Source organism: Zalophus californianus, chromosome 12 (genome assembly GCF_009762305.2).
Source record: "Zalophus californianus isolate mZalCal1 chromosome 12, mZalCal1.pri.v2, whole genome shotgun sequence".
Lineage (NCBI taxonomy): Eukaryota > Metazoa > Chordata > Mammalia > Carnivora > Otariidae > Zalophus > Zalophus californianus.
The window spans coordinates 68627254-68644364 of NC_045606.1; the positions used below are offsets into that span (position 1 = coordinate 68627254).

Here is a 17111-nt window from a genome sequence, read left to right on the forward strand (position 1 = left end):
CCACGCTGAAGAAAATGGGAAGAAGAATACTCATACCTTACCTATTTACTTCTCCCCTGGGACCTAAGAGAGTGAAGGCAGATATGTAGAACGTTTTAGGCCCTGAAAATGGAACAATAAAAGCTCCGGTCATTGTTCTCCATATCGAATGGCAAGTTAGATAACTTTGCAAACTCCCCAGACAGTGGTCTGATGTGGGAAGGTCAACTCTTTGAAAGAGCTCAGTTTTCAGCTCTTGAAACAATAGGAGTCTCTTCTCTCTGGAAGTTCAGGGAGTTTGAGCAAGCTAAGAAAAATGGTCCACTTAAAAAATGAACAGGTATGTCCTCCATCATCACCACAAATGCAATGTGAAAACCCTCTTGAGTTTCTCACCACCCTAGGCTTGACTGAAGGACTCACTATTTTGAGGCAGGAACTCAAATAGGGCAAGATTGGCGAGGTATGGCTGCTAAAAGATACTAGGTATTTATAATAAAAAGAACAATAAAGTAGGAGGAACTGAAGCCTCAGTGTGTGAAAATACTCCATATGCAGTATGCAGATAAAGGGCCCTTTACAGATCTTGGAGGGAAAAGTACCTGACTGTATGCCGCGTTAGTCTGCTGCTCCATTTAATCATACCGAAGAAATGGAATGAACATACAAATAGATTTTTTTCACTTTTCCTTGGGCAACAATAGAGAACAATCAATTTAAAAAATAATTGGAGAAATTTGTGTTTTGTTCAGAAGATAAAAGGAAAACATTCATTCAATGGTACCACATAGAATCATTTGTTTAATAGCATTTCTAATATGTTATGCATTTATGCAATCTACTTCTACTATATTAAGATGCAAAAACAATCACTTTGAATGTAAATCCTAGAAAACAATCAAGTTTCTATTAAATCAGGGAAGAGACAGTTAAGCTGCAATGTGATTTGCAGATGCTCATGAATAGACAATACTTAGAGTTTCTCTCACTGGAAAGTGAAAGAGAGGCTGGTGGAGATTCAGAGATTCCCTCCCTCCGACTCTCCCTCCTGTTTTCCTTCCTCCTCCCTCTGTTCTTTCCTACTCTCCCTCCATCTCTTCCCTCCTTTCTTCTTGGACTCGGACTAAGGAGAGTTTTTATTTAAAGTCTAATACTTGAAATCATGTAGGCATGTCAAATCGCCTCCAGTCACAGTCCCAGTCCTCCAGCAGGGAGAAACTTCCTAACAACATTCAGTTATGAATAGTTTACACTCAGCTGATCAGTCACAGGGGAGTAGGGGCAGTTTCAGCCCTCTGGGCCCTTTGTCACACACAAAAAGTCTTGGTTTGTTCTTCGTACACTTACATTAAACCCATTTCTAGTCATTAAAAATTCAAAATAAGCATGTTCAAGAAGAGGCGACTGAACACGAAGCAATGAATAAAAAGATTCTGCACATGCACAATAAGCATTTGTATCTCACTATGTCTGAAAGGAATTTTTTTAATCCACATGCTTTAATCGTGGTGCTCCTGAGGTTCTCATCTCAAATAGGAGATTAAATAAATGTTTTTCACGCTCATATTAAATGTCAAGGCCATAGACTTGTTATTTCAGATCTAGTGAGCAATATTGTTGGATCATAATGAACCCCCAAAGATTTCTTTGCCATGCCCAGCTGTCCATTTCAAAGCTCTGGGTCACCCTATATACTTCCAACTCTGCTAATACTATTATAGAATCTAGTATACAGAGCTTAAATTTTCAAGTAAATTTTATTCATTTCATATGTGCTTCATGAATTCTGGGTGCTTCTGCTGAAACTTGGTGCCAACAATATTTGTCCAACCTTGACTAATACCAACTCTTGTTTTGGTTTGCATTAACTTTTGTCTTTAACAGAGTATATATGATTTTTATTGCAACAAGGGTGTTTTCTTATGCCCTAAAGTATTTAGGGGAGCAGCATCTTCTGTAAGGTTCATTTTCCAGCAGATTCTTTATTCCAACTAGGCTTCATTAAAAAGACACAAACTTGAGGCTACTGAGATAATGACAACTTTTCCACTTGATCACTATCAGCTGGCAACCAACAAGGTCTGGCCTCCACCCACACCAAACCAAAATGTCTGTCAGTGTTGAGAAAAGTCATCTAGAAAATTGGTTTGGTGTGGTGGGAGGCAGGCAATAAACCAAAGGTAAATAAATCATTTCTGGTAGTCTTTAGAGGCTATGCAAGGAAAATGAAACGGGGATAATGACTGGAAGCTGTACTTTTTGGTAAGGTGGTATATGATCAGGTATCACTTGTAAAGAGGGTCCAGCAACACATGCCAACAGGATTAGTGTGGGAATCAAATAAGGACATATATAAAAACCGAACTAAATGTTTTGCAATGTAGCACATTATGATTGCTATTACTTTTGTTGCTTTTGTTGTTTGCTGATATTGTTATATGACAGAAATAGGAAATTAATGGAAATGACAAGGACCTTAAGGAATTTTTAGGATCAGGACTGTAGTGAAATATGCAAGGATAAATAAATCATCAATGACCCTATCTGCCTATGGATATTGGAATTAAATCTACATTAGAGAAAATTATATGCTTCTTCTAATCAATGTTTCTCCAGACAATTAGTGGGAATTAGTCATTAAACTAAAATTTTTCAATCCCGTATTCTTCATTATCCTCACACAGTTTAATTCTCCTACATTAAGGACAGCTTTCATTCACTGAACAAACCTATACCTTCCAAGAACATCTATACAACACCAGAAATAATCACAAAGATATATTGTATCTTAGTAGCCAGCAACATGAATTCCAATGAGCAGAAATCAGAAAAAAAATTTCATTATATTTGCAATTTATATCTTGAACTCCGATCCACAGTGGTTTGATCTAAACTTTATTACATGGTTGTACTTGAAGAAAATGTGTAAAATATGAATATAGTATTTTAAAAGTAAGTATAAAGTACACACAACTCTAGCTTCAGAGAAAGTTTCCCATAATATAAATCAATGTTGACTAATTCTTTATTGAGCAATATGAAATATTCCTGCAATAGAAAATTAATGGTAAATTAACTTTATTTCACAAAGTAATTTTGGTTGGACACATGAGAATAGTAAATCTAGGTGAATGTCCCAGATCAAACTTAAAGGATTCTAGATTTTGAATCATGTAATAGTGTGAAGGGAAAATGTCTTCTCGTAACTGAAATCCAGTAATCAAAAATAAAATGTATTATATCTTACTCTGTGAAGCTACTATAACATACTGTAAAACCATTTGCTTTTCTTAGCTAAAATGATAGTTTGAAACACATTCTTAAATTATCTATTGAGAGTCTATCATGAAGAAATTCTTCCAAACAGGTGTTTTCCACCTAGTTTTCATCTAATCTGTATATGAGATGAATACCAGGCTTTTAAGTGTAAAGTGGGTACAAATTTACATTATTTTGAAAGCACCCTCTCTCCTCATTAAGATCTAGAACTTTTTCCATGACTGGTTCTCTAGCCTTGTGCAACCCCCAAAAAGATGCTTAAGTTGGCATATTGCCCAAGCTCTTCCTGAGGTAGCTGTTGTAAAAGAAGTAATGTTAGCAAGGGCCTATATTGCCCATTAACACAAAATTAAAATTTGGTAGGCACCACAAATTGTACTACTTTCCATTTCAAAGAAATGACCATTTTGCCTTTTTTACTTCCTCATTTAACTTTAGTCCTTTCTATTCACTACCTAAAGACAATACAGATTTCTTTTTTTTTTTTTAATGTCACTGTTTTTAGGGATCTCATATTCCTTCAAAGGTTCACTACCAGATGTAGCCTAATCCTTAAAGAGGATAGTAGTCAAATATCACCGGAAACTTATAAAGCCCATTATGAGCAGGTATAATGGGGATTAATTTGATCCCCTGTGTCAGTAATAATTTCTAATGAATTCAAGGGGAGTCTCTAACAACCAAATCTCACAGGGTTGTCTGCATGAGGCGGTCCTATATAATGAACCCCGTGTAAGAGCTGTTGTGATATTCCTGCAAAGTTAAGTGGCTGTAAGGTAGGTGACAGGAAGAAGGAAACTCCAAGCTTTAACTTGCATATAGTACCTTTTATTTCCACACATAAAACATATCATAAGACTTCGCTGACCTATTGTATGTCAAGAACTAACTCTGTCTGCCCCTTCAGACTTCTTCAAAGTACCACCAGGTCATCTCCTATTCATCATTTGTCAACACAGGGGTTAGGAAGACAGTCCGGGACTGGTCTACTAATGAGTGTCTTCTCACTGAAAGATGCACACACGTGCCCAAAGACATGTAAATTCCCTCTTTACCTCTGCTGAGATGATTACTTTCAAGACTCAAAACCATAACCCAGCAAGATTTTTGTCATGCTTTCAGTGGAGTTATTATTGTCGTTCTGTTTGAAAATCTTACAGCCCTGGACACAAATATGGCCCCGTTGTTTGAAGCAGTTTGTCAGGAGCGTTAGGGGGTAATCATACGGCATGAAGGAAATCTGGCACTTTTCAAATGAAAATACACAAACAATGCCATGCTTGTTATAAGGAACTAATGATACAGACCGTATCGGTATTGTCAGCTCTAAGTTACAGTAACAGAAAAGCAGCATCCATCACTGGAGTCATGGCTGACCCCATGACACACTTGAAATGTGGTGCTATAGTTTATTCTCTTGTTCACTGCATTTGAAGAAATATTTCAATCACAGGAGCTCAATTTATTTTCACAATGCTTAGTAAAAATATAAAACACACTGATATTTATGCTGTTATGTTCAACAGAAAAAACAAAACAAAACAAAACAAGATTCTATCATAGGCAGAACAGAAACTGAACTGTCCGGAGACTCTCTGCTCTGAGTTCTTGTCAGAAGAACATTCTTCTCTGGAATGTAATTTTTTGAGTTTTCTCTAATAATATTACAACTAAAATACTCTTCATTCTCTACCTGGAGTACATCATAGGATTTTTGTCCAGAGGCTTTCTTATCTTCTTTACAAACCAATGACTTTCTGTTCTGCCAAACTGAGCTAATCAAGGAGTACAGATGTGATGAAAACGTTTTTGCTACCATCCTTTTGTAACGTATCTCTGCTTAAAAAGCCATCCTTCCTGAGATTGGTATAAAAGCATTTACTTTCAGCAACAATATAGAACAAACTATTTTTCTTGTTTTTTTGGAGAGGTGGGAGGGGCACATATATGCCCATCATGTGCTCTCACATGTAAGACCTAGGGAGAGCAATGCTTGTAAGATCAGAAACACAAGGCAGCATGCTTGTACCTGGGTCCATAGAATCAGCTCGAGCTGGAATCATTGTTTATTTATTTTCTTTTAACTACACCAGGGAGATGGACAGTCTTCAGGTGACTTTAGGTGACAGTCTTCAGGTGACCCTAAAGACTTAGGGTTAGGGTATTTGGCTGTCTTCCAGTGAAGAAGAAAATGATTTAAAAATTGCTTGAATTATCTGCATAATTACCCCAAACGCTTTCATCTGAAATGTAGGATAACTGATAGCAGGTCTCCATGAGACATGCATTTCCAAACCATTGCACTATAAGGGAATACTGTGAGTATTTCTTGTCATTCAATCAGGAGATTGCTAGGGAAACTGTCTTCAAATGTAGCTGGAAATGCCTCTGAAGATAAAAGGATGGCATCATATACAAATCATCCCACTGCACTACCTTACCAAATAAACTGCAACTGACTAATAAGAATGAGCTTTTTGAAATCAAAAGTATCAAGGAAAAAAGGAAAGCTTATGTAGGAAGAGTTTTCCTCTTCACCCATGTGAAATTTTTAAATACAAATTCATGCCTAACGAAATTAATTACCCTAAATATCTACCAATAGGTATAAAAATTGGAACAAAATGGGAAGCTTTAGTACAGAGTTTAATCAATCACATTGAAGATTTTCTGAACAGAACTAAAGGGATCTTCATATAGACATGTACAGGCATGCACACATTTTGCCAAGAGAATAATTATCTTTCCCATATAAATACATAAATTGTTTCTGAGATACAAATAAAAAAAATCTCCAAATTCTCTATGGATTTGTAAATTTCCTAAGAATCCTTTCATAGACTACTTCTGATCCTAGTAAAATTTGCACCCTTTGTGTACACCATAGTTGGACACATGTAAAATGTAAACAAACACGATGAAAACCTGAAAATATCATGAAATCTCTATGTAAATTTATCTGTCAATAAGATTATTTTTGCACCAGGCAAAATACTGGAAGAGCTTTGAGCCTATTTATTTAAGAGTAATACAAAAATTATGTAATTATAGCACTTAAGGGGCATCTTACTTTAGAAATGAAGTCACTACAGGTCACAAGGTCTTCTCTCAATTCTTGGGTCTGCATGCTTTCAGTACGCTGCTGCCAAAGTACTGTCAATCACCCAAATAGAGATCTATATAGTTCAATTATAACCTGAAGCAAGCTTTCCATTACTCTGTTTCCCAAATTGGAAAATAAGATGATTATACTACAGTCTAAGATGAGTGAATGTTAAGAATAATGCATAAGTGAGTGCTTTTCCCCAAAATGCCTACACTCTGGGCCAAACAAATGCTAAAAAACGAGGGCATAATAAAAAAGAAGATAAAAAAGCAAATCAGGCAACCCAAATCCACTGGCTCTCACACAATATTGAATGAAGTACTGTTATGCTTTACCACAGTGTTCAATACGTGAAGTGATTCTCACAGACTACAAGCATAAAGAGATGAGTCCTGGCTTAGAAATATCCTTTGTTTTGCTAATCATGTACAAAAATCAACTTCACATATAATGCTATTAGTGAAGCGCTCGGTTGAGCAAAAACTATAATTAAAAATAAATACAAATCAGAATTCTTTTCATAATGAGAAATGACAGGATCATGACAAGCTGGTAATTTGTGAGTATACAGAAATCACTACACCAATATGAACACTTCTGGGACTCAGACTTCATTCCCCACTTTCTAAAAGAAAATTATAAAGGAGGAATTTCTGCACTGAAAATTATCCTTCTCGGTTGTTGCTATGCTATAACTAGCTTCCACAAATCTCATGTTTTGGGGGTGCCACATTTGGAATTATTTTTTTAAAGAAAACTATCCTGACCCTGTTTTACTTTATTCCTATGGATTTCCCCACATAGCACAAGCCTCAAATCTGAAAACAGCAGAAGAAAAAAAGATAAATCCAAGACTCCCTCAAAATCTGCCTAACAGCATATTTTAAGATTTGGGAGAAAAAAAGAATTGTGCTATTTAAGTTACTCTTGGTTTCTCTAAGAGAAATTCATCCTGAGCTTAATTTCATAAGGGATGGAAATAGTACATGACTTAAGACCTGCAGGAAGGTTCTCTGTGTTCAAACACAAGGTCTTGGACATGACAGGGACACAAAATAGTATCAGATCTACCCTTTCTTTTTCTCGATGTCCCTATAGCTATTCCTATCATGAGAACAGGAGAGAATCTAAGCCAGTTTGAGAACCTCAAAATATCTGATGTGAGAATCTGAAAATGCCAGAATCTAAGGAAATCAGTCTCAATGATAGTATCCATTAACTGTATGGGTATCCATTACATTTCAGTAGATAAATTCTGTACAATAACAAAACTAATTTTGCTCTAATTAAAAGACTTCTGTATAATGGCAACTATATAGGAAATCTCTATGGGATTTCACAGAACATTAACAATCAATTTGGAAACAATAGTGAAAATTTCGTTCGAACCCCACGTTTTACACAGAACTAAGAGAACAATGTGGTTTATCTGACTGGCACAGCAAAACTAGACCCAGAAAATGGGTTTCCTTTCTCTAGTTCCCACTGGGCTGCCTTTGAAATTTCATTTGCATAAAACTTTTTTTTTTTTTTTTTTTTAATCAGGGGAGAAACAGATGACAAAAACCAGTGTACCCACCCAGTGGGAGGAAACACCTTTCTGAAAAGACAGTAAGATGACGGATGCTATGTTAAGAAACATTTGAGAGAAAGTAGAGTTTGCTAATATTAAGAGATAAACTGAAAAATATTACTGGAAGTGCCTCCACTGATAGGCACTTGGAGAGAGACTTTGATAGAGAAAGTGTGGGAGCAAAGACAGAATCATTGATTGACTCTAGTTTAAAGCCGACTTGGCTGTTTCTGGTTGGTTTCAATTTTGTAACCCTGAGGCATTGGCAGGCTTAGATTTTGGTTTGTTTACATGGACCTCTGGCCTTCGGGCCACTTCAGTCTAACTGCCTCCTTGTTTAATTAATTTAATAAGGTTAAAGGTTAAGACTGGGCTTCAGAGGCAAAACGAAAGGATCTGAATGTACACCTGAGGGAGAGTGAACTGGCAAGTCATTTAACCTTTTTGGCCTTATATATAAAGTAAGGATAATAATGGTGTCTACAAAAAGAGTGGACCTGATGATTACCTGTGAGAATGCATGTAAGAGGTGAGACCAGTGGCACATGGGACATGTGTGGCATTGATGTATTATTATTAACTGCTACTACTATACCCACCCTCTTCCTGAGCATTTCCTTTTTCCCTGCACTGTCCCTTAGGCAGCTAATCTTGACCACGAAGGCTAAGTGCTATCCCACCACACCTGGGGATTCTTCCCACCTTGCAAGGAAAGTAGCCAACTTGGATTCGGTCAGAACCAAGGGAAATAGACCCACCTGTGGCATGCCTATAGACTGAGATGATGGTGGAGGAATTTGCACTAGAAAGAATGCCTAAAGTTTCTCCAAATTTTCAACAGTTCTTTAAAATAAACCACCTTTGCATGAGTCATTTCACCTCTGAGGGCCTCTGCTACTTTATTTCTAAGAGAGGATGGATGGTTCAGAAAGTGAGGTCTTTGGAGCCCTTTCAGGATCAGATGCTATGGGCAGGAAAGCCAACCTGGGTACCATCTAGATCTTTCCAGATGTCTGCCTTCCAACACTCTCCAACCCCACCCTACCTCCTGTGCTAACCAGAATAGATCTTCTTTCCAAAGTTTGACTTAATGTAAATACAAGTAAGACTTTATGTGAACAAAGGGTTTCACAATCGAAATGAGGTTGAGAACCAATGGATCTCTATACCCATTTCCACCTAGGAATTTACAACACCAAAAATACGCTGATTTTATAGGATACCAAATATATCCAGGCGGCTGAAACTTCAATAGTGTCAAAAAGCCCTATCTTTCTGGGCGCCTGGATGGCTCAGTCGCTTAAGCATCTGCCTCTGGCTCAGATCATGATCCCGGAGTCCTGGGATCGAGCTCTGCATCAAGCCCCGCATGCAGCTCCCTGCTCAGCGGGGAGTCTGCTTCTCCCTCTCCCACTTCCCCTCCCCTGGCTTGTGCTTGCTCTCTTTCTCACTCTCTCTCTTTCTCACTCTCAAATAAATAATCTTTAAAAAAAAATCCCTAGCTTTCAATTTAGCAAATAATCATAATGGTTATATTGTATATATGTCAATATTAATAGTTACTGACAACTCATTTTTCAATCAAGGGACCTAATCCAGGCGATTTACTTACCCAGTGGTTAGCATGCCTTAATTTGATGACTAAAGTAACTCTCTTCTTCATTTATTACTGTGTAGATATAAACATGAAATGAAATACGAATAACTCCAGGTAATTAATCAGACAGTGTTTAAAAAACCTCATGACTAAAGTTCACTGACCCTAACGTGTTAATGACATAGGCCTACAGTACTGAATGTAAACTTGCAATCAGTTATACACAAAGGTTTAAATTGAATTAAGTCAGTTTACCCACAACTACTTTTTTAGACATCTTTTTAAAAACCTTTCATGTTCACAGAGAAGTATACACCTTTTAGAATGGGAAGGAACCTTAACTATCATATAACCAATTTCTAAATTTTAATGATCCATAACTTGAGGTACAGGAAAGTAAGATGTCCTGTCCACAATTATAAAATCATCTAGTAAACCTGACCCATGTTTCATATCACAAAGCAAATTTTCTTCCTATTTTTTAACAGATAAATACTGTAAGATAATATTCATTAAACTATTCTAGTTAGCATAATCTACTTTCTGGAAGTTGGCCTACAAATTCAAACAATTAATTAGTTTTGAAAAACTGGAAAATAAATATTTCTCAAGGAAAAATGAATACCCTTTTACAGGAATGCATTTAGTATAATTCAATAACACTTTTGGGATATGGAACCTTCAATTAGACTTGAAGAAAGATTGAGTCTTACAACAAAGGAATAAAGTCAGATAATGGGAAAATAGAATTTAAGTTCCTTACACAAATGAACTTAGCTAGCAATTTGCTATAGAAGAAAAGGAAAAACTGGGCTTTAATGTAGCCATGGCAACTTCCTATCTTCACCAATTTTTGAACTTAAATATCCAAATGTTTCTCTTCTTCAGACTCTGTAGTCTTTATAACACACATAATGAGGTACGGGAAGAAGGCACACTTTGTTCTTAAGCTTTAGCATTGTAAAAATTCATCTGAAAGATAGTGGATTTTAAATCTTCCCCCCATGTTTCCAAAGCATACGTCAGTTGATTTTTTCAATCAGCATCATGACAGAACACAGAACATTCAGGCTGCTTCTGTGAGATGGCCAGAACTAAGCATCTCCTCCTTGGTACATTCACAGAGAAGTGCATATACTTATTTTGTGTCAAATCTGTTGTACGGCATCCTTTGCTAGCCACCCCTTCGATAACTGCGAACTTGGTGAGTAGATACTGCATCTGATTTATTGCTGACTCTCCAGCATCGACAACAGTGCCTGCCAAAACGTAGTTGTTCAATAATGTTTCTTAAGTGATGAAAAACAGACGAAGCTAAGGAAAAAAGAAGCTTCTGACCAAGGAAAAGGAAGCTTTTGCCCTAGAAGTTTCCACATACAATCATGTCTAGAAACAATTTCTATTTTTAGATTCAAGAAATATCAAGTTATAATGAGTATCCACAGGCATTAAAAATATTATAAGATTTGAGAAGTCTTAAAATTTCTTTCTCTCAATATCCTAAACTGTCAAGTTTCATGCGGCTGGCCAGAGTATAATTTATTGTACATACATTGTTATGTATGCATATATTGTATGTATAATTTGAAACATAAAATGTTTTAGGACTTTGACTCTCCATCAGGCAAAATCTACCTGGGGAAGCCAATAAGAAAAGTGGAAGATACTGTGAAAAAAATTCAAAAAGAACAAAGGACTGGGTTGAATGAAAATTCCACATCTTAAAATGCTTTTAAAACTTTTTAAAAAAGATCTTCTGAACCACCCCCCCACACACAAAAGCCTTAACTGTCAAATTATATTCTGTCGATGAAAAATAATCTTTTTTAAAGTTTTCACAAATCTTATGAGATTACAAATGAAAGCACAGTGACTGATGCAATAGGCCCTCAGCAAATATTTAGGGAAAGACAAATGAAAGAATAAATGAAAGAGTAGATAAATGATAAGCTCTAATGAGGGCTGACGTTGAACTTGTAGGACTCATTCATTCAAGTCATTTCAAAGAAGCTTTATATAATACATTTCTCTGAGGTGTCAGTTTTCATTCCTGGTGATGTGTCATTAACATTATCTTCTGAGCTTTTATAATATTCAATTTTTTTGCTTTAATATATAATAAAGGTTCCGTTGCATTTAAAACTAAAAGAAGGTACAAAAAAGGCCTTCTAAAATATTTTACATTAAAAAACATTGAAGAATAAATTGTTAATTATGAGTTGTTTCTTAGCTCCTAAGAATAGGACCATATATATGAATGTTCAGCCAAAAAAAGGGGAATCAGTTAATGATAATGTATACTATGTTAGTAACAATATACACTGTTAGTAACAATAGTTTATATGGCTTATTTACTGTATATTTTTTAAAAGATTTTTTATTTATTTGAGAGAGAGAAAGCATGTGCAGTGGGGAGGAGCAGAAGGAGAGGGAGAAGCAGACTCCCCCCTGAGCAGGGAGACCGATGCAGGACTCGATCCCAGGACCCCGGGATCATGACCTGAGCTGGAGGCAGACACTTAACCAACTGAGCCACCCAGGTGCCCCAATTATTTACTATATTTTAAGGAAGAAAAGTAAGATATTTTGCCTACATGTTATCTACTTTACATCCACCCATTCGTAATATATTTATTGAAGACTTATATTCCAGTCCCTATGCTAGGCTCCAGAGCAAGCAATGGTCCCAAAACTTTCAAAACTCAAATTGAAATACTGATTTTTTTGAAATGCAATTTTCCTACTCTTATTTTAGGAGAAAAAAATTTCCCAGCATATTGATGGAGCATGGGGAATTATGGACGTATACCAATAATTATGAGATGCAAGTTTTCTAAGCTTGAAAATATTTTTTTAAAAGTTTATTATTTTTTTCAATGCATTCAAAAAGGGAAAGTGGGAGAGGGAAAGATGGGGGAGAGGTAGGATAAAAGTGAGAGGGTCCATGGTATTAAAATTCACAAAAAATGAAAATAGAATTAAATTGGCCAATTTACTTTTAAGGGATATAATTAGCTTAATGTTTTTAAAAATGTTTATACAGATACATATAAAAAACAATTGAAAATCTCTTCTAAAATCAATACCACCATTATAATTATTTGGCTCAAATCCCAAAATGGACAACAGCAGAAACCCTTTTCTCAGCAGTAAAGCTAAAATGTGGCTTTAAAGAACAGCCATGTTTTTAAATCGTTGCCTATAAAGCAAACCGTTTTCTGTTTTGCTAGTGGATGCTTTGTAGTACAACTGTGATATTTCTACTTTTTAGCCATCAGACAATAAGAAAAAAACTCTGTAAGAATCTGGGGGTGTATCTGTGTCTCTTTATTCTGTTCCGGCTGTGTTGCTTATTGGTAGTTACTTAGGAAGAAAAAAAAATCATTTTCATCACTACTCCATATTCTATCATCCAATACAAATTATAGAAAGACACATTGGTGAGTTATTATTTTGCACATATTTGTTTAATGACCCCTATGCTGGAGGTACTGGGCTACGTACTAAACAACCAATCAAATGTGCTAACATAATCAAATCAAAAGTAAATTGAATGCAGACGCTAATAATATAATCTCATAATCTAGGGAGGGAATAATAATCGAATAATCTCATGTCTGATAAGAGGATAATCTAATAATCTAATGTCTAGTAATAATCTAATGTCCGATAATTTTATATTCAGTAAGGGGAAAAAAAATATAAAGAAATGATTAAGACACAGATGAGAAAAAAAAAAAAAAAGACACAGATGAGATGTGACCAAGAATGAATCCAGGAAAAGTCTCCAGGCACAGGGGCTTGGGGGCTAAGATTGTGCCTAGGGCCATGAGACTCAAGAGGTCTGGTTCCTGTGATAATACAATTTTTACTAAAACAGTTATGTCAAATTATCATTTCTGATGACTATGGTAATTAAGAACGCTAATCTGATTTACCTTCTGATTCTACGTTCGCAAGCAAATTGCAGATACATAATTTGTATTTCAAATTACATTTTTTTTCAAAATACATTTTTTTTTTTTTTTACTGAAGCAACGGCATTGATTGACCAGCAGATTCAGGGATTTGTATTCTCCTGACAGTCATATTTCTCATTGTAATGTACTGGCATTTTGGTTTCGTCCCTTGTGAGTTTGGTTAGTGTGAAGCACACACTAGTCACTTATTAGTAGATTGATAAAATTAATTTTCCAAACTTGAAAAGCCGAAGACCAAGGTAATGACAGCTCTGCTGAGAAATACCTTTTTGTTAAAATTATTTCATCTCATCTCTACATATGCATTCAGTGTGGATTATTAGAAAGAGATGCTAAGCCTAAAGACAAAACCTGGGTTCTATTGTCACCCCTCATTTATTAGCTGTGTGACCCCTCATTTATTAGCTGATGGGTCTCAAATACCCTTACATAAAAAAGGGGGGGATTAAAGTTACCTCCCAGCCAACCCCACAAGGTCATTATTAACATAAAATAAACAATGAATAAGAAAAGGCTTTGAAAACCATAAAGCACTAAGATATAAGATATTATTACTGCCTTACTATATTGCAAACAATCTATGCCAAAGGGTCCATTAGTGAAAGCATCACAATCATTTCCAAAGACATGAGGGAAAAAAATCAATACTACAATGAAAAAAGGCAAAATTTCCACATCTTCCCTTGTGCTTCTCATACTGACAATTTCTTCCTACAGATCTGGAGAAATAAAATTTGAACTTGCTCACTACTATCACAACTCTCCTTATTTTCAAAAACTTCCAGAATAAATCTAGTTCAAATGTGGTTGTTACTGGCATATGGCTATATAAATAATGAAATGAGGTCAGAAAAGAGTTTCTAATTAAACAAAGATATAAATTTAAGAAAAGAGAAGAATAATTTCAAACTAAAAAGTGGTATTATTAGGTTAATGTCTCCCAAAAGAAGGTTCATCTTAAATATTTCTAATCCTCTGGTTAACATAAGGATATAGGCCTCTCTTTGCTTGACTGGAGGAAGTTGATTTAACTGATTAATTGGCAGAAGTTATGCTTTCTTAGTTCTCAACTAACTGATTTATGGGAACATGCAGAAATGTATTTTGTACCTTGTACCTTAGGCTGTTTGTTCATTTTGGGAAGAAAGAGGAAGTAGATTTCTATTTTAGTTGTATTCAGGTATCCTTCCTATGAGCTCCCATATCAGCTGTTCAGTGAATTGTAACCATCTGTTTACTTGTGCTTTCCCCTCCAAACTAAAAACTTAAGGAGGGAAGAGAACATGTCCAGGTCATTTTTTATCCTCTAGCTATTAACCCAGTAACTGGAACACAGAAGGTACTCATTAAATGTTGACTGAATAAATTAAGAAACAAACTGCAGACATAATATTAGATTGACTCTTCTTTAAAGTCTAATGTTCCTTTGGATTATACTGAAATTTAGTCTTTGGATTTTAGTAATATAGGCAACATGCATTCTGCGTAATAGATTTATGCAAGTTAAAGCAGCTGAATATTGAAATTGGTAAATTAAACAGATTGACTTGCTTATATAGAGAAGATGAACATATACATTTATTAATATAATTCATTTATCCTTTCATTCAAAACATTTCTGCAGAATCTACTACATTCTAATTACCATGCCCAGGAGCTGGGAATGGAAAGGCAGGCAGGCCTCAGGATCTCAAGGAGATGAATACCTGGTGAGGCAAAGAATCAAGTAAATATTCTGACAGAGGTGTGTGCTAGGGCCATGAGATCACTGTGGAGGGCAGTCAGGTAGAGCGGGAGGGGAGGGCTTATACAGAAGGCTTCACGGAGAGGTGATGCTTGAACTGAAGTTTGACAAAACAGTAAGAGTTAACTCCCAACAAAGAACCAGGAATTCCAGTCAGAGAGAAGATGAGGTACCCAGAGCTCTGCTGACAGAGGGAAGGCTGCAGGCAGAGTGGCAGAAGATGAGAACAAACATACAGAAAGAGAAGAGAGACTGCAGATTGTGGAGGGTCCTATGGGCCAGGGATTTATCAGGGATCTTCAGCGAAGAAGGAGCTGTATTAGATTCTCTCCTCAAGGGACTCAGAGTCCACTTAAAAGAGATTAGGAATGATAGCCAGAAGGTCCAGTTTAAAACAAAACAACAACAAAAAGGACTCAGCCATAAAAAAATAGTGGAATCTTGCCATTTGCAAACAACACGGATAGACCTAGAAGGTGTTGTGCTAAGTGAAGTAAGTCACACAGAGAAAGACAGATACCATATGATTTCACTTATATGTGGAATCCTAAATGCAGAACAAATGAACAACAAAAAAACACAAATATACTCATAGGTACAGAGAATACACTGATGGTTGCCGGAGGGGAGGGAGTGGGGAGATGGGTGAAATAAGTGAAAGGAATTAAGAGGTATGAACTTCCAGTTATAAAATCAATAAGTCACAGAGATGAAAAGTACAGCATAAGGAATATAGTCAATAATACTGTAATAACCAAGTATGGCAACAGATGATAACTACACTTATTGTAGTGAGCTTTTTGTTATGTATCTATATCATGGTGAGCTTTTTGTTAAATCACTATTGTTGCATGCCTAAAATGAATATAATATTGTATGTCAACTATACATCAACTAAAAATAAAAAAAATTTCATTAAAAGTGGAATTTTAGATCAGCAAACAGATGAAGTAATGAAAAAAGAAAACACTCTTAATTCAAGATAATTAGTAGTTATCTGAACTTCATGATCCAGATTTTAGATAAAAATCACAGTCTCGGGGCACCTGGCTGGCTCAGTCAGTAGAGCATGTGACTCCTGATCTTGGGTTTATGAGTTTGAGCCCCATGTTGAGTGTAGAGATTACTTCAAAATAAAACCTTAAAAAAAAAAAATCACATTTCTTATGGGGCACCTGGGTGGCTCAGTTGGTTGGGCGACTGCCTTCGGCTCAGGTCATGATCCTGGAGTCCTGGGATCGAGTCCCACATCGGGCTCCCTGCTCAGCGAGGAACCTGCTTCTCCCTCTGGCCCTCCTCTCTCCCTCTCTCTCATTCTCACTCTCTCAAAATAAATAAATAAATCTTAAAAAAAAATATCACATCTCTTAAAGGATGTGAGGAAAATTAGGTGTGACTTTGAGCTGTAAATTTTTTATGAATTTGAAAAACAACTTTTTTGCTTAAAAAAAAATGTTTCTCTCTCTCTGTAGAGACTCTTCTCCAAATATATTCATCCCTGTCCTTGAAACACCCATCTTATCTTAGAACGAGTCAACAGTATTTACAAAATGATCATTCAGCAGACCACTATTGCTGGGAGGCAAAAAGCCCCAGAATGAAGAGTCCAGGCTGGCTCCAGCTGTCCTGGACATTTGCAGGAAGAGCTCACCAGCAGTCCAACCGACGGAGTATATATCTAAAAGTAGTGTGGTATTTTAAAATACAGCACATATCAAAACTGCAACTTGATTTTGGATTGCTTATTTTTATGTGATAAAGACATCAGTATCCATTTAAAAGAAGGAATACTTAAGTGCCTGTTTTACTGATGTAATAAAGTTACTTTTTCACTGTTAGTGACTAATGGAATC

General features: G+C 36.1%; 2 protein-coding genes across 6 annotated transcripts in view; one reads left to right on the plus strand and one right to left on the minus strand.

Annotated features, from left to right (window-relative positions):
* IMMP2L (inner mitochondrial membrane peptidase subunit 2) overlaps positions 1–17111 on the minus strand; it is an 867011-nt gene that overhangs the window by 438246 nt on the left and 411654 nt on the right. The gene's annotated exons all lie outside the window — the stretch shown is intronic.
* The window catches only part of LRRN3 (leucine rich repeat neuronal 3), a 35840-nt gene that overhangs the window by 15007 nt on the left and 3722 nt on the right, over positions 1–17111 (plus strand). The window lies entirely within an intron of this gene.